A 21,602-nucleotide genomic window follows, 5' to 3' on the forward strand; every position below is an offset into this window, starting at 1 on the left:
AGGACCCTGGTCTCCTGTATCTTATCACATACTACAGGGACATTTCTAGGAGTCACTCAAAGCAGGAGAAATGAGAAAAGAGGAGAAAAGTGTTTGAAGAGAGGGTGTCTCCCACTTTCTTTTACTCCTAGAGTTTTTAATCCCCCTATAAGAGAAGCCTCTTTGATCCTGACCACCATCCACTCTTTCTCTTAACTTTCTGATACTGTTCAGCATAAATTCTTATTCTTGATCATTCTAGATTACATTCTACCAGCATATTATAATTTTGGTTTTTAGATACTTTCTTGTAGACACATATTGACATACTTATAAGTGAAATGAAATGATGACTGGAATTGCTTCAAAATAATTCGAGAGTAAATGGCAGGGAAGTGAGCTGTATATAGATGTAACAAGACTGGCATTCATCAATCATTTAAGACCTTCAGTGATGAGTACTGGATGAATCATGATACAATTTTCTCTATTTTTATTTGTGTTTAACTTTTCCCAAATAAAGAGTTTTTCAGAATCTATCATCTGTCGTCAGCACAACTCCTGAATTTTCTTTTTCAGGGACAGTATTTACTTTTAATCCACTTTTAATATAATAAAGTTGAGATATCAATGAATCCTAGTCATTGATGTTTCTTAGTCATGTAGAGGAATCCAGGGCAATCACTGGTTAAATTTTAAGATAACTGAGAAGTTTCCACTCTCCTTCCCCACTTGAGAGTCTCCCTGTTGGGCTGCTGTTCCCAGTTTGTTCTTTGATCATAACCTGTACTTCACACATTTCTTTTCTCTCTTCTGCTTCAGCATTTCCATGTTAGAGCGGTGGTGCTCAACTGAAGCAAATTTTATCTATCTCCCACTCTCCACTCCTTCGGGGGATATTTGGCTGTGTCCACAGACATCGTTGGTTGTCACAAATAAGGGTGGAAGAGGAGCTATAGGTATTAAGTGGGTAGAAGCGGGGATGCTGCTCAACACCCAGACTGCTGAGAATAGCCTCCCCCAACCCCCAGCCAAGGATTATCTGGTTCAAAATAAAGGTGCAGAAGTTGAGATGGAGAAACTAGGTCAGATGCTCTATGAGTTAACAGTGATTACATATTAGTGTCTGTAACTTTCAGTGATAACTAAATTCAAACACAGGTGTCATTATGTATGGTGTTATGTTTATAGACTAGTAAAATGATGTAGGATTTGGTCCTGCATAATAAACACTACACATATGGGGGCGGGAAGGGATCAGTGGTTAGGAACCCAGTATATCAGATTACAAAGGTGGAATTCTGGGAGTTGACATGAGTATACTTCCAAATTGCCGAACAGGAAGATCAAGCCAGAGGTTTAACATTTGTTGAAGCACAAAACATTCTTCAATGACAAAAACCCACAGAATATGCCAAAATGAAAAAAAAAAACAAAACCTTTTGTTTCGTACCACAGCAAATAACTGATCACAAATTTAAAACATGGTAAAAAATAATCACAACTCAAGAACACAAGAGAGTCTACCAGTAAACAAGCCACATTTCAAAAGTGGCAGAATAGAATAAGAGCCTAGAGAAATATCCCACATCAAACTGAAGTTATAGATAAAAAGATGGCCTCCCATCTCCAGACTGAGTATGGAAGAGATGTTAATGTCAGTTCACAACTACTTGTACTTACTCTAATATTTGTGGGAAATGGCACAATGGCCACCAATTCCTGCTGTTCCTGTCACATGCACCTTTGCTATTTAACTTTGCCACTCCTCCCATTAAGAGTGCTTATCAACTTCCCCACTCTTTGAAACTGTGCTTGACTATGTGACTTGTTTTGGTCAATGTGACATTAGCAAGCATGATGCAGGAAGAGGTTTATATAGGACTTCAGTGCAGTACTCTCTTTTACTCTCTGAAATCTTGAGTTGGACAGGTGAACAAACCCAGGCTAGCCTACTGGAGGATGAGAGATCACATGGAGCAGAGAGACAGCCTCAGCTGACATTATTCTAGACTCTTCCCCCCTCCCTAGCCTGCCAACCATACTGCAGTCTGCAGAGACCAGCCAAGTCAACCTATGGAATCATACAGCAATTAAATAATTGTTGCTTTAATTACTTAGGATCATTTGTTACAGAGCAAAAAGTAAGGGCTTCTGTGAGTGTGTAGAGATGGAAGATAAGGGACAGGCTAAGATACAAATAATTTTCTTTTTTTACGTATATTTTATTGATTATGCTATTATAGTTGTCCCAAGTTTTTCCCCTTTTGCCCGACTCTGCTCATAGCTCGTACTCCCCTTCCCTCAGGCAATTCTATCCCATAGTTCATGTCCATGGGTTGTGCATGTAAGTTCTTTGGCTTCACCCTTTCCTATACTATTTTTAACATGCCTTTGTCTATTTTGTTCCTACCAATTGATTATGCTTCTTAATCCCCGCACCATTTCCCCCTTTCCCCTCCCAGCTGATAACCCTCCAAATGATCCCCATACCTATGATTCTGTTCCTATTCTGGTTGTTGGTTTAGTTAGTTTTTGTTTTATAGATTCAGTTGTGTGAGTTTGTTGTCATGTTGATGTTCATAATTTTGATCTTTTTCTTAAATAAGTCCCTTTAACATTTTGTATAATAAGGGCTTGGTGATGATAAACTCCTTCAGCTTTACAGCAGTCCCTCCCTATATTGTGGTTCACTTATTGTGGCCTCACTGTATCGTGGGGTTTTTTAAAAATATTATATCTAATTATTTATCACAGATTTTTCGCTATATTGCGGGATTTTGTGACACTTATATGTATGTTGTTAAAGTTATGTAGGTTTAAGAGTGTAGAATATGTTTAAGAACATAAGTAGTGTTTATAAAAGTGTGGAAAAGGTTAATAAGGGAGTGGGAAAGGTTAATAAGGGACTGGGAACGGTTTATAAGTGTGTGGGAAGGGTTTATAAAGCCTTAAAATACATATAAATACTAAAATAAATGTAAGGTTCGTATTTTGTGGATTTTCACCTATCACGGGGGTGTCTAGAATGTAATATCCACAATAAGTGAGGGAGTACTGCACCTTGTCTGGGAAACACTTTATCTGCCCTTCCATGCTGAATGATAGCTTTGCTGGATAAAGTAATCTTGGTTAAAGGTCTTTGCTTTTCACCACTTTGAATGCGTCTTTCCAGTCCTTTCTGGCCTGCAAAGTTTACTTTGAGAAACCAGCTGATAGCCTTATAGGAACTCCTTTGTAGGTAACTCTCTTTATTTTCTCTTGCTGCTTTTAAGATTCTCTCTTTATCTTTTAACCTTTGGCATTTTAATTATGATGTGTCTTGGTGTGGTCCTCTTTGGGTCCAACATGTTTGGGAGTCTCTGTGCTTCCTGGTATGTCTATTTCCTTCACCAAGTTAGGGAAGTTTTCCTTTAATATTTTTTCGAATAACTTTTCAATTCCTTGCTCTTCCTCTTCTCCTTTTGGCACCCCCATGATTCAGCTATTGGCACTTTTGGAGATGTCTCAGAGTTTTCCTAAACTCTCCTCTTTTTTTTTGAATTCTTATTTCTTCATTTTGTTCTGGTTGCATGTTTATTTCTTCTTTATGTTCCAAATCATTGATTTGAATCCCCAGGTTCCTTTCCATCACTTTTGGTCCCCTGTATATTTTTATTTCACTTTGTATAATCTTCACTTCTTCCTTTATCTTGTGGCCATACTCAATCATTTCTCTGAGCATCCTTATTACCAGTGTTTTGAACTCTGCACCTGACAAGTTCGCTATCTCCTTTTCACTTAGCTCTATTTCTGGAGTATTGATCTGTTCTTTCATTTGGGCCACACTTTCCTGTCTCAACTTGACAGCCTCCTGTGTTTGCCGCTGTGTTTTAGATAGAGCTGCTGCACCTGTTACGTTGTAAGGGGTGGAGCCTTAGGGATTCGTCTCTGCTGGGCAACCAGGTTCACCTCTTTGTAGGGCTGTATGTGGGGGAGGGGTCTGAGAGGTAAAAACACTGTTTGCTCGGCACTTGCCACATTTCCAGTCACTTCACCTGCTTCCTGTATGCCACTAGCACAACTCTAGCTGTTGCCCTGATGATGGTTCCCAAAGTGGGTGGGTTTATCTACGTTCTAGGACCCAGGGGTGGGGAGCCCTCTAAATGAACTCTCCTGAGAGACCAGCAGTTTCATTTGCTGCCCCAAACCCCTCTGCTTTTCATAGCCAGAAGCAACGAGGCTTTATTTTCTTAGTGCTGGAACTGTGAGCTTCGTGGACTGGCCTAGGGCTGGGATCACTCCCCCAGTGTCCCTCCCGGCTTTTATAATGTGGGACCGCTCATTCAGCTAGCTGGCCACAGCCTCTGCCTTGCCACTGACACCCATGCTGCTGCCACACCATCCTCTCCAGCCCGGCTCCCCAGCTCTGCCCCTCCTACCTGTCTGGATGAACACTTCCCTTTTAAATCTTTGGCGGTCAGGCTTCCATACAGTTCAATTTTCTGGGAGGTCTGGTTGTTTTCTTTGATTTGAAGTAGTTGTAACCTTAATGGTTGTGTGAGGAAGTACCCACCTATGCATCCGCCTTGGCCAGAAGCCTAACTAATTTTCTTAACCAGTACACTTTGGTTTGTCCTAAAGATTCCTCAGTGAGATTCCATGTCACAAGACACAGCATTTGCTGTCAACCTGATAATTCATGTTCTTACCCTTCCTCTACCATGGGAACATTTCACAGATACTCTGATTATCGATCCCATATGCAGAGATATTTTGTATTCATGGGAACCTTTAAATGCAGTAGTCTTGTTTGATAAAGTGAAAGCCCAATAAAAGGTATTCCTAATCCCCTACGACTACACCTATCAATAACATCTGTAGCCCATGGAAGAGGGAAATAACCAGACAACCTAATCCAAGCTTAATTTCTAGTCAATCACTTCTGACTACAGTATCTCTGTATCTGATTACTCAGGCCTGATCTCATTCAAGTCCCAGGGCCTGACCCCACATTAAAGCAAGCCCACAAATGGAAAGCCTTCTGCAATGCTGGCTTTTATGACTGGGGTTGAGAAAACGCGTGAGGAGAAAGGGAGAGAAAAATGGAGATTATTGGCTGGTCAAAGTTACTTAGTAATAATACTAAGTTCATTCTCTAGTTGATGTCTTGGTTCCAAAATGTAAGGCAGAAATCTAAATAGCATACTCAAAAAGGTTTGTTCCAGTAATGCATGCCTCTAACTGAAATAATCCCTTTCAATCACTGTTTCAATAAATTTGCCATTTAAAAAAATTCATGGACATAAGCTAAGCAATATGGGCAGCTTTAAAATATGCCTACAATAAAGAATAAAGTCGTGTTTACAAAGTCTGGTCTTTGTCTAGGGTAGAGGAGGCTAAGCGATAGGGAAAAAGTGGAATTCTGAGTCAGAGAGGAACCCTACAGCTACAGTGTCCTCATTTGTAAGACGGGAATACAATCTCGGAATGCTGCTATGAGATTAACAGCTCAGAGTACAATGCTGAGTACAAATGCAACATTCACTGGGGTGGGTATGGTTGGGAAACAACTTGAACCGAACACTCAAATTTAAATCAATGTCAAACAACAGCAATTTTATCTTGGATTTCTCAATGTGCTTATTAGCTCTAAAAGTAATACCTACTTGAGTTCAAATTTCAAAAAATCCAAATTTATGTTTGATTTGACATTCACTCAATTTCAAAATATGCTACTCCTTTTAAAGCCACATGATGAGTGTTCATAGCTCTTGAAATTTGCCTCCCACTACTTTAAGATCAAGAGTTATGCAGCAATACTGAGAAGGCAGCAATTGCACAAATGAGCTTAAAATGGATGAGAAGAAATGGGCACCCCTTTTCTCTTCAGTCTGTGCTCTTGTTGCAAAACTTAGTATCTGACACTTGCATTTTGGAAGCTTCCATGGCATTAAGTCATCTTCAAAAAGGATGGCATACAAGGGCAACACAGAGCTCTGAGTTAAAGCTTTTAAGTGTCTTTAGATATAACCAAAATACACACAGACATCAGCAAGACAGAAAATCATAACACGCAGGTTTGGTCAAAAGACCACATTTACATAAATGCTGATGAAATCTAAGCTTCATAAAATTTCCTTTCCAAATTAGCATCCCACCATAAGGATTCAACCAACTATCAAATTAATAATCAAATTATCAATAATCTCTAGACATGGGCTCTAGAGGAGGGTCTGTGTCATTCATGCTTTTGAAGAAAAATGAAATGGATACAGAGGCTCCATCACACTGCATGTGTCTGCATTCAGATATGTGCTGCCATTTACTTTTCCTGTCCACTGTGCCATTTAGCCCTTGACTTGGATCCTATAATCTTCAATCGATCAAGTCCTGGCCATCTGCTAAATAGGATATCCAAGACAACCTACTTGCCTTGAATCCAACATTGCCAGATGCTCCTATAGTCCTAAAAACACCACATCCAGTCAATATCCTCTTCTAGGAAAAGGATTTATGCCCACTGAGGGTGATGGCTATGCCATTAACCATGGCTGCAGAGGCAAGTGACAAACAGCAGGACTAGAGACTCCACTTGGCCTTCCTTAACTGCAGAGACGATGCTCTATCCACAGTGATGGTTAGAAGGGGACTGTGTATTCAGAAGCTAACTTGTCTCTGCTCAAGACAAGGACCAGCACTTCTCATCAGCTCTGATTTCAGATCTGATTCTCCTTTCCTTCCACTGCTCTTACCTAAAGAGCACCATAGCCAGAACGCTGCAGCTTCTTTAGTTCTGACTTCAACACCTTGGCTACCTGTTGCCAGATTTTGGTTCAAGCTGCTGTCAAGAACTTCCTGGCGCAAACCATTTAAAACTTGGTTCTTTTCATACCACTGCATTTCAGTTACACCTTACTCAAGATGAAGCAACGATCAGATTCCTTTATTAATAAATTAAACACTTGTCAATAATTAGGAAAGGGGCCTATGACAAGACAACAATAATAGCATCATCAAACCACCAACCACTGATCTATACTGAAAACACCATTCTTTTTCTGAATTTCCTTTTTAATGCTCACAGATATGACTTTTCTTCTTCTATTTCTAAAGCACAATTTCTTTTTTTCCTTTTTGACACCCCAAAACATTTTCTATTCTTTCCTGTCATCGCTGCAATGAGATGACATAATGCAGAATCACAGGGGTTGGGACGCTCAGCATCCAAACTGCCTGGAATGGAGTCAGAAAGGAAAGCGAGGTGCAATCCAGAGTGAGGCGTGGCTCTGGATATCTGGAGAACTCTACAGGAAATAAAGGATTTTCGTGTCCCAATCAGCTAAAGGCAAGTAACCAAGTGTGGACTCCTGGCCAAGAGGCATGGCTTAACTAACGAATTCTCAGCATCACACTTTTAGCCTAATCTCATTGATATGCAAAAATGACAGGGGCAGCTCACAAGAGAAGGAAAGAGCCCTGTTACAGGGACAGGATACAGCCATATCATCATCCATTTTCCAGCCCTTGACAGCACACTCCTGGGGCTGGTTTCCATCCACAGATGAGAAAACTCCAAATTCCTCAGCCATGGTAAAGGATAAATATGAAAAGGCAACACAATTATAAATGCTAATAGGATTCATCCTGCCCCTTCAAATGGAGCTTGAGCATTGACACGCTTACTTACTGTTAATTCATAATATTTGATGAAAACTAGTCAATTCACAAGTTACTCATCTCCAGAGAATTGAAATTCATGGTCAGAGAAGGCCACAAAGGGAATGAATTTAACACTCTTGGTCTACTTAAACTGACCATTCTCTATTCCTCTGCCCCCATATCTCCAGCCCACCAGTCTTTACTATTTAATTCTTAAGACTTGGCTTGGAGGAGCCTACTACTGAAAAAAAGCAATGCTGCAGGGTGACAGTGAGGCCTTCTTGCCAGCAGCAGGCTTGCCTATGATCAATACAGGCCATTTACTATTTAATTCTTAAGACTTGGCTTGGAGGAGCCTACTACTGAAAAAAAGCAATGCTGCAGGGTGACAGTGAGGCCTTCTTGCCAGCAGCAGGCTTGCCTATGATCAATACAGGCCATTTCTCATTTTCACCAGGATCAAACCATCCTGGGGTGGGCATACAATGCCATTTCCTCTGGGTTCCGACTGACTCAGCACTCATTTTCAAAGCTGAAGCAGAAAAGAGGAAGGGAGTGGGCAGGCTGGGGCACCCGGCAAATGAAACGTTCATAGGCGCCCCCACGGTGAGTTTTGGCCTCCTTTTGTCTTTTTAAGGTATTGTGCTTTAGAGCCAGGAAGGTAGTCGGGGAACCCTCGTCACAGCAGTTCAGAGTCCCAGAGCCCACCTACTCCACTCCTACTAGACCTCTCAAAATAGAGATTACTCTTGAACTCAAAAGAAGTAAAAAAAAGAAATCCTAACCTAGCAAACTACAACCTAGAGTATTAAGGTACAGTGCAAATCATTTCACACAGATATTGTCATGACCTTTGAATAATAATAAAAAAACAGCATGTGATCTAGGGAAGCTTGAGACAAGAGAAGCTTATTTCAGGTTCAGCGATTCACCTGTGAGTTTCTCTGGATCCAGTGTTGTGATGCTAGACAACTTTGACTTTCTCTTAATAATCCGGCCATGCTCTGAAAAGCCCCAACAGTATCAAAGGCTTAGGGGAGAAAGTAGAGCTGTTTCCACACATAGCAAGTGACTTCAACCAAAACACATTAGATATGAACTCTCACCCCTGCTTTCATTCTCCCAAAGCAAAAAGTTGCTCAGGGCACTCCATTTACAAAACACCCAGAATCCAAAAAGTACTGTGTGGGGACGGCTTTAAATCCCCACCGTGCATGCAGCAAGAAAAATACAAGAGACGAGGCATACAGGATCAAAGGGGTTGCCAGATTGATCCTTCCCTTGAAATTTTTTTTTCTCTTTGCAGTAGGTAAGGTCATCACTTTGTATACAACTGAAATTCAGTAACCAAGAAACCAGATGGCATTATGAGGGATGGGTGTGTGTGGGGGGGGTAACTATGTATATATCATATAGTTATCATATATAAAACATTAAAACAACCTTGTTTTTCCTTATAGCTGTATAAAGACATTTCAGGAAAATGTTATGTTCAGATCACAAGAGCCTAGCTCATTCACACAACCAATGTGCATGGGTGCCTACTGCATCCTGTGGTGGGCTCTTAAGAATATGCCCTGTGATCCCTGGCTCCAGGTATTGAAGTCCTGTGTCATCTCCTCCCTTGGAGGGTGAGCTGATCAAGTAACATCACTTCTATGATTAGGCAGAGGGAAAATCACTTCTATGATTAGTTTACATGAGAGTCTAACATTCATCCCACTGCCTATTTGGCTTCCACACCTTGGTAATGAAAATGGCCATGCCAGAGAAGCCCACATGGGAACTGAAGGGAAACCGAGGCACTTGAGTAACTAAATTTTGCCAACAACCTGAGTGAGCATAGAAGGGGACCCTTCCCTATTTGAACTTTCAGATGAGACAGCAGCCCCAGTTGACACCTTGATTGTGGCCTTGTGAGAAACCATGAAGCAGAGGACCCAGAGAAACCGAGAGATGATAAATGCGTGTTGTTTTAGCAGCCAAGCCTGTAGAAATGTGCTATGCAACAACAGATAACCACATGCCAAGAACTGGGTACTAGGATGTGACACAACAAATCACAGTGCCGTCCCCACCCTGTACAGAGCTGAGAGTCTGAGAGTCTAGTTTGAGCTCCCACCAAGGAATGAGGACCGGGCCTCCATAAAGAGTCCATAGCTCCCCATTTTCCTTACACTGGTGCATCAGCTATTTAAAAGTCAGGTCCCACCCTTGTGAATAAACTCTTGCACCTCGCAAACCTGGGCTGCTATCATCACTGTTTCTAGAGTTTGAGGGGAAACAATACATTTAGAATCCAAGTTCCAAACAGGAGAATGTGGCAAAACTAATGAGCAAACCCCAAGTGATGCAAACACACATTGATAATTCTGGGATAAAGAGTTTTCAGTCGCTTTCGTGTTTAAACAAACACAGAAAACCAATAAATTACAGCATCAAACTAAAGGCCTTCTTAATGAAAGATGTCCCTGGGCAAGTTGTACAGCAACATATATATGCTGGCGCGCCCAGCTGCTGTTTCTAACTCATAGTAACCAGGCTAAGTGCAAAGTGATTACTCACCCCAACACCTTTCTTTGGGAGGGTTATCTCTATTCTGTGCTTCCTCTGGAGCTCTGAAGGACTGCTACCATACTATTGTCTCTGAAGACTGAGGAAGGATCAATCCACTCTCCTAGGCAATACCTCACAGGGCTTTCCCTATTCCAAACCATGGGAGGGCTCTGGTGCCTGATACTATTGCTAGGAGGGGACTTCAGCTCCCTGTCACTGTCTTTCTGAAACCAACCAGTTAACTCATCGAAATATCCCACTTCATCCACTGACAAACCAGTGAAAAATGTTTCCTTCAGACAATGTTAAAGCTGTTAAGAGCATCTGATTTAAGTGCCTTTGGTAAGCAACATTTAGAGGAATACAAAAAGATTATTTAAATGGACAAATGCCTACAAATCAACAAATTAGAGAAATTCCTTTCATGTAGATGGTACTCTAACCAAAGGCCAGCCCCACTTCAAGGAGGTCACAGATTACTTCTAACTGAATGGTTCAGCTTTGCATTTAAAATGCACCTGAGTTCAACAGAGGATAAAATTAAATTGTGATGAAGAAAGACAAAATCTTTCCCAGCCAGTCCTGATCGATAGAATGTGCCATCTGTAGCGGAACAAAATGGAGAATCAGAAAGTTTGTTCCCAGACATCATTGCCGCACTGGGCCAACTTTCTCTCCTTTGAGAAAATAATATGATTTCTTCATAGAGCATGTAGTCTACTAACTTGTGCTCAGGATCTTTCAATTCCTTTTAGCAGCTCAGGTGGAAAAAACAGCCCCAGTATATAGGAGGTGTAGGTAACACTTACACAGGGAGAAGCTTATCTTATAAAAGCTGCCTGTGACAATCAATTGAGAATAAGTCACTCCATAGAGGATAAGGCAGATGAATCTCCCGTAGGTCATCGTGATGAGCTGGTCTTTACCAGTGACTAGGGCATATAAAAGTAATGTAGTGGTTAAGTGCAGAGGTTTTGAAACCAGAATGGGAAACCCAGGTTAAAATCTTGCTCTTCCACTGAACAGCTGTGTGATCATGAGGAAGTTCATTGCAATCTTGCTGTGCGTCTCAATTTCCTCATCTGTAAAACGGAGACTACTCTCCCGTAACTTCTTAGGGTTATTAAGAGGATTAAATAAAAACTTGTGACAGTGCCTAACACATCCAACCTGTCTTTCGAAATGTAGCTATAGCGACTCTTGTCCCAAAGAGGCAGGCATGCCCTGCTGGTACCAGCCAGGTATACACAAACACACACACAGACACAATAATAACTACTTCTAGTTATGAACAGACAAAAAGTTTTGGGGTTCTAAGGTAGATTCAGTCAATCATGACCCCTCCATCCCACTCCAGTCTTTCATTTCAGTAAAATGGTACTATCTTTCAATCCAGTAGACCAACCCCCAAACTAGGAATTATTTTGATTTTTCCTTTTCTTGACACACCCACATATGATATACCAGAAAGTCCAAAAGAGTCTACCTTCTAAAACATACCTCGAATCTGTCTACCACGTCTCTCCAGTTCTTCCATACTAACTCTAGCCTAACTCACCACCACTCTGAACCTAAACGACGTCCAGCAGCATTAGCTAACTGGTTTCCCTGCTCTCTCTACTCCCTCTACTACCCTCTCTATGCAGCATTTAGACCAGTGAGTCTCCTCCTGGCTGTCCACTAAAATCACCTTTCATTAGCAGCTTTAAAAGAAAAACAAAGGCAGACAACAACAATGACAAAATACTGTTCTGATTAACCTCAGTGTTGCCTGGGCATCTGGATGCTTAAACGGTTCTCTGTATTTTGAGAGTGAGAACCACTCAGAATGGTATTTCAAAAATTAAACTTAACACATGCCTGCATCTAAGCTCTCCAGGATCTGGGCCCAGCCCACCTGCAGATTCTTCCTGCCATGATTCCCACGGTTCACTATGGTCCAGCTCCGTGGGCCTCCTTCCTCTTTCTGAAGTATTCTGAGCATTTCCCCACCTCCAGGCCTTTGCCCAGCTGATCCCTCTGCCTGGAATGCTCTTCACTCAGCTCTTGGCAGGGCAGGTTGTCACTCTTCAGACCTCAGCTCAATGTGACTCCATCAAGAAGCTGCTCCTGACCATGCATCCGAACTGGCTCATCCTAAGGCTGTGCTAGCTCATCACTGTTTGGTCTGCTTCTAGCACCAATCTCTGCCTGTCAGTACCTGAAGCTCAGGGTACAGCCCAGATGGTTGGTGCATCTGAAGGAAATCCAGGCTGGAGCATCCCTGAAGTTTAAGCAAGTCAGAGGTCCTCATCCCTTCCAGTGTCACCAGAGTGCCACCTAGAACACCCTCTCTCATAACACCGTACTGCAACCGCCTGCTTTAACATCTGCCTCCCTGCCCAGCTGAGAGCTCCCTGTAGGCAGGGCTTACATTTTATTTAATCTGATTTTATACTCCCAGCTCCATTTTAGTGTCAGCATAGAGAAGACATTGAAAAATGTTTGTTTTCTGGAAAGAACAGGTGAAGAAGATGAAAGGAATAGGGAGAAAAAAGATAAAAGAAAACTTCAGCCAGGGGAATCTAATGAGCTGAAAGAATTCTGAAATTTATGTCCAAAGAATCTGATTCAGCTCCTGGCTGGGTGACTGAAAGTAAGTAACCTAATCATTCTGGGCACGTGGATGATGTGCCCACCTCCTGAGGTGGACCTGCAGGGGTAAAATGAAAGGACGTTGGGACAAGAGCCACCACGTTCCATAGCATACAGACCAGGGGATTAGTACACTGAGGGGAGTTTTAGTTTAACTTTCTCTCAATTTACAGCTGAAGGCTTTGGAGGGAAAGAAGAAAGGAAAAAAATAAGTAATAAATATTAATGTAGACTGCTAAAGCAAGTTTCTTGCCTCTTGTTCCCAATTGGTTAAATACACAGTTTTCAAAGTTACATTGCCTTGGTTTAAATCAAAGTTCCATCCCTGGTGATGTGTGACAGGGGTCAGGATACCATGGTCACTGGGACAATCCCACCCAGTGACTCTTTGTGTAAATAAAGTTTTATTGGAACACAGCAATGACTATTTGTTTATACATTGTCTTTGGCTGCTTTTTCACTATGATAGAGTTGGGACAGAAAACTCATGGTTTATTGTCTGTTTCTTTATAGAAGTTTGACAACCCCAACTTTAAGCAAATAAGTAACTTCCATAAGCCTCAGTTTCCTTAATCTATAAAATGGAGGTAAGAACAGTATTTCCCTCATAAAGTTGTTTAGAAAGTCAAATGCAATAACTCACATATAATAGCACAGTGTCTGGTAAATATAATAAATTCAATATATATTGATTAAATATTCTTGTAAAATTATCAGTACTAAATTCCATTCAGTCATCCATCACCCACTTATTCATTAATTCACTAACTCAAACATTTCACAAATATTTACTAAGCACTATTAAGTGTCAATGATTGAACTAGAATATATTTTATACAGATATATCTATTAGATGATCAAAAGCCAAAGAATAAAATAAAATAAAAAATTTTCTGTCCACAATGTGCTCAAAGCTTATGAGTTATGTAATAGTGATATAATATTAGTATGATTGTCAACCATACTTTGGGTTTGGTTTTGTTTGCAGAGACACTGAAATGGGAAGCCCAGTGCCTAGCCTATAATAAGCCTTCAAAAAATTTGGGAGAAATGACGATGGATTGATGGTTGTTACAAAAGGTCCAACCACTAAGCAGGGACACTTCCATGATGGTATAGAAACTGCCCAAGTCTTATGGTAAGTGAATTCTCTCTATCTGTAAATAGCACATGAAAATCATCCCAAATCTAGAAACAGCTTTTCACAGGTGATGTATTATCCAGATCCTGGTATCCCCGACAGAAAATCCGGAGCCGGAGTCCCTAAGGCGGTTTGACGTTGTAGTCAACACCGGCAACTCCTGCGGCGCACCTGAAGCCAAGCTGTATTGACTCCGTCTTTCCCTTGGATCCTTCAGCTGCGAAGAGAGGGGGGGTCTGCTGCATGGGCAACAGCAGACCCTCCATATCACCCTGCCCAGGCTCTGTAGCTTCAGCTTCACTGGAGAGGACACTCCAGCGTCATCGTAAGATGTCGATTCAACACAGGAGGAGACAGATACCGTGTCACTCCCGAGTCGGACTGCACAGCCATTCTCGGCGGTGCAGATAGACTCTTAGGAAGCTACACCATCGTCTCTCGAGACGGACGGCTGCCGACGACGGTATCACTGCCAAAGTAATTAAAAAAGGCTAAGTAAGTACTTTGGGAAATATGAAAGTTGTTTTAGAATGTGGGACCTGCAAAGTTCAACTCTGTGAGACGTGGTGCGGCGCCGTGACCGTGAGACGGGGTGCGGCTCCATGACCGTGAGACGGGGTGCGGCTCCGTGACCGTGAGACGGGGTGCGGCTCCGTGACCGTGAGACGAGGTGCGGCGTCCTGACCACGAGATGAGGTGCGGTGCAGTGACTCTGGATGAGGCACGGTGCAGTGACTGCTGGTACAGCAGGATGGAGAATGAGCCATGTAAAGCAGTTTGTCAGCCTGCCTGGAGAGGTCCCCTTTAAGTTCTCAAACTTTCTTGTAATTTCAGATAAAACCTTTGCAAGATGTATTTCAAGCTTTACTGACTTCTTAAACATAATCTTAGCCTCAGTAAATGACTCAGCTGGTCGTTTAAATAATAACTCTGAAGCCTCAGGGTATATTCCCCCATTAAGTGTCCTAAGAAGGGAGAGCCCTGGAGAGTTCTCTCGTGAATGAGGTGCATGTGCTTTAGTGTATGGATACAGTGACATATAAACTGGACTCTCTGAACCTTTAAAATTATTTTTAAATTACTGCAGGTGCATTACCTTTTCAAGGTTGTGAGGTAACTGGTCCTTGTGTAAGTTGGGTGGAAATAAGAGGTTTTATTAAACATCACCTCTAAGATGCAGAGGTCCTTAAATTAGAAGGACCTCCCATATATACTGAGGCATTGGATGAAATGTTAACTTTTAACCCAGGTGTGATATGAAATAGTAAAGTACTCAAATCTTAAGTGTAAAGCTCTATGAACTTTCACAGATGCAACCTCAGTCCAGATGAAGACAAACATTTCCAGTAACCCAGAAGCCTCCATTATGACTCATCCCCCAGTCTATATTGCCATATATATAATAATGGAATCATATATTAGTCTCTTGTTTTATATGCTTTCACTTCTCATTGCATCTCTGAGAGTCACCCATGTTCCAGGTAGAAGTGGTTTATTTATTTTTTATTGCTGTAGAGAATTCCATCATACGAAAATACCATGATTTATTTCTCCAACAATTTGTGGTTTTAGTGACAAATTATTTCTCCTTCTGTCATATAAACCATCACCAACTTAATGTAGTTATTGGTCTGAAGTCAATAAAGTAAATCAGAATGGATGCAACATTTCAGGAATGCAGGAAGCACAAAAACGATACTGAATTTGAACTTTATTCAAATAGTACCAAAAGGCATGATGGAAACTATGACAAGACTCATTCTGCCCCATGACCAAGGGGAATCAGCAGAGTCTTATGGTCAAGTGCAAAGGCTTTAAGAGTCAGGCAGACCTTCAGGTTTTAGTTCTATCTACCTGGCTGACTTTGGGCAAGTCACTTATCTCCTTGAGATTCAATTCTTTTAAATTTGAAATAAAGATGGCATGAATAACTTCTTATAACTGTCATAAAAACTGATACCATAATCTATTCATTGAATAGCACCAAAAACACTTATTATTACTGTATTATAATTCTATAATATATACAATACCATATGCTTGAAAAATTGCTTTCAATATATGCAAACCATAATTGCCTAATTAAAAACACCATAATAAGCTTATTTGTAAACAATCTCATTAATATTCTCTCCCACTGTTAAAATGTAACTTGGATCAATCAATACTGTGCCTGGTATAGTTACACTCTATAACCTAAGTTGGAATTCTTAGATAATAAAGATAAACTAGTAATACTGATGTCAAGCACATATATAAGTGACACAGGGATCCTCTTCTTTGGGCTTGGCTGTCAGTGAAGAGCAAACATGAGTCTTCCATTATCAATCACTTTTCACAGAGCACTAATCTTCTGCTTATATCCCCAACTCCCTGAAAATCTGCTGATATTGCTCAAAACGGCAGAACAAAATTTTAGTTGGGAATATGTGCCCAAGATTAACTTTTCAAATCTCCTGAGGGGAAGGACATTTTTTGTTTGTGATTCTCAGACATTTGCATTAGTGTGGAGAAGATAAACCAATAGGAGGTTTATCTATGAATTTTTAGATACTCTTGTATACCTCCCATGAAACTGGAGGGAGATTAAAATCCTATGTGTTTGGAAGTCAGGCCACCGGGATAGAAAATAATCAGAAGATAGGATGATAAAAGAAGAGACATATATGATGATGGCCTGAAAAAAATCTACCAGCTTTGAAAGTGCCCATGGATAATTGAAGCATTCAGTTGAATGCCATTTTAGCTAAGTTATATCTACTAGTACTAGCCCACGAGTATAAACTGCCATATTTATTTTCTTTTAAAAAAAGTTACTTTACAGGTCAACATTTCCTTTTTGTTTGTTTGTTTTCTATTGACTTTCCTATATAACTTAAACTGAAGTGCATAAAATCATTAGGCTAACTGCAGATAGAAAAGATGAAGAATGACATTCAGTAACAGCACAAAAGCCCTGGCTAGTATGGCTCAGCTGGTTGGGCACCATCCCACAAAGTGAAAGGCTGCCAGTTCCATTCCTGGTCAGGGCACATCTTAAGCTGCAGATTAGGTCCCTGGCTGGGGCACTTACAAGAGGCAACCAATCAATGTTCCTCTCCTTCTCTTTCTCCCTCTTTTCTCCTCTTTAAAAGTAAGTAAATAAATAATTTTTAAAAAGTATAGCACAAAACCTTGTGAGTTAAAATAATGACCTCCAAATTAAAAAATGCCCCATATTGATGAGGGACTTGTCAAATGGGTACAGGCATACTGGTTTGAGTAGTACTAATGTGATATCATTTAAAAAAATTAATACTGGGCATACTCATTGACTCAGCAAATCCACTTCAAACAATTTATGTAAACAAAACAACTTGGCTAAATGAGTAAGGGCACAAACATGTGAATATAACACTTTGGTGTTAGTCACTATAGAAAAAACTGAAAACATTAAAAAAAACATTAATATGTAGCTATGAAGTTAAACTATGGTATCACCTGTTCAATGCAACACTATAAAGTGGTTATAAAGGAATAAGGAGAAGCTATATCTACCAACATCAAGACATGACTATGACATATTAGGGTCAAAACCACTTTATAGTACAGTTTCACCCTATTTAGGTGATGCATATTTATAAATGATTTTAAAACATATGATAGCATATAGAACAAACATCAGTGGCTCCCTCCCTCCATTCCCCCTTCTTCTTAATGGACTCCCATGCTGCTTGAAATTTGTATACGATTATTTTTAGAACCAAATGCTGATATAATTGTATATAACAATTTTTATAATATTTGTATACACATCAAATTTGATATGTATATTTTGTAATTTACATATACATCCAACTTGGTATACCTGTATCAAATATATAAACGATAAATGAATTAACCCCCACATGCCTGGATTAGAGCAAGCACGCTGGCAAAGCAACCCAAGGCAAGTGCAGGCAACAGCACTTCCCTGGTTTCCAACCTGTTGCTGTCTTTCTAACAGGGCCAGAGGCTGGCAAACCAGAACATGACTTCTCTGTGGCTGGAAACAGACCACAGTCCCACAACACTATTCTTTTTAAACAAAACAATTGTTTTTAAGATTTCATTTATTTATTTTTAGAGAGACGGCAAAGGAGGGAGAAAGAGAGGGGAAGAAACATTGATGTGCAAAAGAAACATGATCAACTGCCTTTTGCATACCCTCAACCAGTGTGACCTGGCCCACAACTCAGGCATGTACCCTGACTGAGAATCAAACCAGCAACCTTCCAGTTTGCGGGACAATGTCCAACCCTCTAGAAGCCACACCAGCCAGGGCTCACAGCACTCATCCTTTATCCCCTCTCTTCCCATGTAGCTCTGGATGGGGAAGAAAATGATGATACTGAATAGCTCTGTAGACCTCAGGGAGCTCAGCCTTACTGTGACCTGGACAAGGACCGCAGGAAATGTTCTGCTAAGCATCAGGCCCTGCTTTCCCAAACAGGCCCAGAGTGAAATCAACTCTCAGACAGGAGTCTTTGTTTCTGTCCAATGAATAAAACGCATGTGATTCTTTATACTGGACTTGGGTTTAAGGAGGAGACATGGTCTACACTGAGAGGCAGTTAACACATTCTTGACTGACAATTTTATACAAAAGCTATCCCATATCACTGTCTAATTTTTGTAATTGAATATGAAAATGAAACAATCTAAATAAACTTCAATATACTTTATTATACATAATGTACTGAAATGAAACTGTACATATATTCTATATAACTTTTAATAACTGCTTTTGGTGTGATTACTGGTCTGTTGACCAGTAATCTCTCCAACGTGATTTTTTTGTTTGTCCCATCAATATCAATAAACCAAGAAATTTCTTCATATTATTAGTGGTAACTTCATCCATGGTAAAGTTTTAGCAGATGTTTTATAAAGTTTTTCCATTTGGCAGCAGTATAAATTGGTTTGAGACGCAATTAACTCAAAAAAACCATTATCAAAAAGTAAATCCATCACTTCACTGATACTCTGTGGATCACTAAGTTCAACAGTTACACCAGAAATAGTTGTATAATCCTCCAAGGTTGGTGTTATGTCATTTTCTGTCCACTCTTCTTCAACATCACTTTCACTATCAGATTCTATCACATTTCTTTTTTGCCGTTTTGGTGGTCTAATATCAGATTCATAACTATCTTCCGACAGACTGCCATCTTCCACATCACTGTTATATACTTCAAAGTCACTCAGACAATCAGAAAAAGCATCTGCATGTAATTCATTGAAAAATTCTTCACCATTGCAACATGCCATGTTTGAAATTTTTGCAAAATTAAAATTGTGATAAAACCCTGAATATTTAGAAAAATAATTTTTAATAATAAAGTAAATACAATTGAACAGAATTAATACTTTTACAAAATCCTTTATTACTCTGAGTTTTAAGAATTATATAAGCTAATCCAAGTGCAAACAGGAGTTGCCTCAACATTGGTCAACAACGTTTGAGCTTGAAAACATGAGCTTTTTTGTGACCAGTCAACAATGTGTTAAGACCTGAAGAACTACACTTCAAAGTGACTGCCAGAAGAACAGCCACAGCAGAAGGGTGAAAGTCACAGCAGATGGGCAACAAGTTGACATGTGACACCAAACTAGAGGAACAACCTTGACTGTGAGTGGTTTTTCCATCCCATTCCTTAAGGACCACTCCTCCCAGACATGAACACACACACACATCTTAGGGATATAATAATATTTTTGGCTTTACCTGGTATCAGTTACAGTCTCTTCCATTATACCAGTGGGACCTGTGCAAACCTAGTACAAAATGATTTCTGTCACTGTCCCTACAATGCCCAGGTAAGATCTGCAGAAGGACATTCCAAATGCTAGCCACAATCTAATCTTCTTCAAAATAGTAAGTGTTTGTTAGTATCTACTGGGAGGTTATAATGTGCCACACACTACACCAAGTGCTTTACATTCATTATTTCATTTTGCCTGCAACAACCTTATGAAGATAAAGTAATTATACTCATGTAACAGATCTGACAACTAAGGTTTTGTGAGCACAGCGATTTGCCAAAAGTCACAGCTATAAAGTGACTATGTAGGTTTCCAGCCTGAGGCCACGGTCTTTTTGGTACAACCTAAGCCACTGCCTATATCATCATAATTGTGACACCCCAGGTGCATGGCTCCTTCCAGGCCCCTTGACCAACTATCCAATCCTTCTAATTCTTAAGGATGGCAGGAGCCACCAAAAATCCTTTAAAAAGCCATACAGGTTCACAGACACACACACACATATACAAGGGTGAAGGCTTTAAAGAGATATACAAACAAACAGTAATGTCCTATTTATTGTAGAGAAAATAATATTTTGGTGAGATGATTCATATTTAATGGGAAAAAATATCTAGGGTGAATAATATTTCAGGAATACCATGGTGAAAAAGGACAGGCTCCTTTCATTTCAGGACTTAATCAGCATTTGCTATGCTAATGCAAGGTCAGTCTTTAAAAGGAGGAGGACAATGTCTTAGAAAGCACTTCCCAGGGCTCCATCAAGGTCAGCTATCTTCCCAGGACCAGTGCTCCTTAAGGTACATCCTGGGAACCAAGGCTGGTCTGAAGGATTCAGAAGCCTTACCTTCAGTAATGGTTCAGAGTTACGGAAGGCTAAGGCATTGTCTGTCAATGTTAATATCTCTACAAGATAAAGGCACACAATTCCAGTGGAGGGTCTCACTAGAACAATCTGGAAGAATAACATCTTCAATATTACTCTGTATAGGGTACATGTATAAAGGAACAACAGACTCCCAATCTGGCTCCACAAATGTAGCCTGTGTAAAGCTTCCAAAACTAGAATCTCCTCACATGGAGCCTTATAATCTCCAAACTAATGACATTCCACAAAGCACTCCTGCTTCATTCCACACAGCTGGCTTCCAGTAATTTATCCAATAAAAGATATGTCTCCTAAAGTCCCAAAGCGTGCATATTCAGACACCATTCCAAAGATCTAGTGTCATAAACTATTTTCATTGATTACAGAGGGCCTACCGATTTGCAGCTTTTGAAATTTCTACCAGCAAGTAGCCTGTATACAGAGAAAATGGGAAACAATTGAAAAGACAAATGCACTTAGAAATGTGACCAGATTGTATAGAACACAATAGCTGTGTTCTGCAACATTACTTAGTCTAGAAATATGAAGCAATACATATGCTAATGGGACTGTACGCTGCCTTGGAAACTCTTATCGCATTGTTGGTTAACTTTTCACACACCCAGGTCCTGTCTCCCTGCCACGCTTATGAGGCAGGGCCACAGCACGATTCCATTTTTAGCACCCACTCCAGTGCGAAGTCTGACAATGGTGCTGAATAAATCTCTGCAGAGTGGATAAATGCTTTCATATCATGGAGGCATAAAGGAGTATGTACTTATTTTGTACTCAGTGCTAGTGGGAATATTCAGCACCTGATTCTAAAATGTTGGATGTAATCCATACTGAAATAAAATCAGTTATTGAGCATATCGAAAAAAATACAGTGTTGGTCATGAGTTGGCAGTTCAGAAGCAATTAAGTCTTTTTTGCAATGTCTCCTTTCTTGTCCCTTCTCTTTCAGCCAGGGTCCAATCAGGAGATCAAATATTTCTATCA

The 21,602-nt window shown here is 40.4% G+C and overlaps 1 protein-coding gene across 2 annotated transcripts in view; it reads right to left on the reverse strand.

Annotated features, from left to right (window-relative positions):
* The window catches only part of PTPRG (protein tyrosine phosphatase receptor type G), a 721,348-nt gene that overhangs the window by 152,957 nt on the left and 546,789 nt on the right, over positions 1 to 21,602 (reverse strand). The window lies entirely within an intron of this gene.

The sequence above is a fragment of the Furipterus horrens genome, unplaced genomic scaffold (genome assembly GCF_987537825.1).
Source record: "Furipterus horrens unplaced genomic scaffold, mFurHor1.1.pri manual_scaffold_7, whole genome shotgun sequence".
Lineage (NCBI taxonomy): Eukaryota > Metazoa > Chordata > Mammalia > Chiroptera > Furipteridae > Furipterus > Furipterus horrens.